Raw genomic sequence first — 999 nt, 5'->3', positions numbered from 1 at the left:
TTGGGATTAATTTGTACTATATCATTAAGAAGCTGTTGTATTTCTCAATCTTATATTTTGTATTACAAGGCTGACCTTGTTAGAGCTTTGAAAGTTTATTTTATCAGGACACATGGGTTTAGAATATCTAACAGGCCTTTTTGTCTTTCCAGGAATCCAATAAGATGCTACTATTTATGTTCATATCTAAGATGATGGATTTGGAACCTCATAAAATACTCTAGGCCAGACCATTTGCTGTTGTAAACAGGCAATGGAACTACATAAATTCACATCAACTAAGAATCTGGTCCTCTTCCCTTTTCAGATCGTTCTACCAGACGCATCATAACCTCTTGGATGGACTAGATTGGAAAGATGTTTCTTAAATTTATGAAGAGGCTTCTTCCAGGTAACTGCTCTACTTCACAATGGGTCCTTAATATTCTTATTTGTAACGTCTGTCTTGGATGATCTAAAACTGGCAGTATATTAAGGGATTTATTCTCCTATTGACTGATATACTTGTGATTTAGATGCAGACTCCCACTAATATTAGGGAGCGTATATGTGTAAACCTCTACTTATATCAGCGGGAGAACTTAACAGGTTTGTGTGTCACCATCTTCGCTGATGATGAAACTTAAATGTTCTGGGGAATGTCTATTATTCAAACACATTCATATAAGAACCATGGAGAACTAAGCCTGCACATTATTCTTTATATTATTAAGATAGTGAATTCCACCACAGTCATGAGCCTAAGCCAGTGGTTCCCAAACTTGTTCCGCCACTTGTGCAGGGAAAGCCCCTGGCGGGCCGGGCCGGTTTGTTTACCTGCCACGTCCGCTGGTTTGGTCGATCGTGGCTCCCAGCAGCCGCGGTTCGCTGCTCCAGGCCAATGGGAGCTTCTGGAAGCGGCGCGGGCCGAGGGACCTACTGGCCGCTGCTTCCCACAGCCCCGAGTGGCCTGGGATGGCGAACCGCAGCCAGTGGGAGCTGCGATCAGTCGGACCTGCG

At 43.6% G+C, this 999-nt stretch overlaps 1 long non-coding RNA gene across 1 annotated transcript in view; it reads left to right on the top strand.

Moving 5' to 3' along the window:
- Positions 1-200: 200 nt before the first annotated feature.
- Positions 201-999, top strand: part of LOC117877736 — a 5,659-nt gene continuing 4,860 nt past the window's right edge. Inside the window, exon 1 of the long non-coding RNA XR_004645802.1 lies at positions 201-391. This is a non-coding gene — a long non-coding RNA (uncharacterized LOC117877736). The remainder of the gene's footprint in view (positions 392-999) is intronic.

This window comes from Trachemys scripta, chromosome 5 (assembly GCF_013100865.1).
Source record: "Trachemys scripta elegans isolate TJP31775 chromosome 5, CAS_Tse_1.0, whole genome shotgun sequence".
NCBI classification, from domain to species: Eukaryota; Metazoa; Chordata; order Testudines; family Emydidae; genus Trachemys; species Trachemys scripta.
This window is presented reverse-complemented; position numbering and strand designations above follow the sequence as displayed.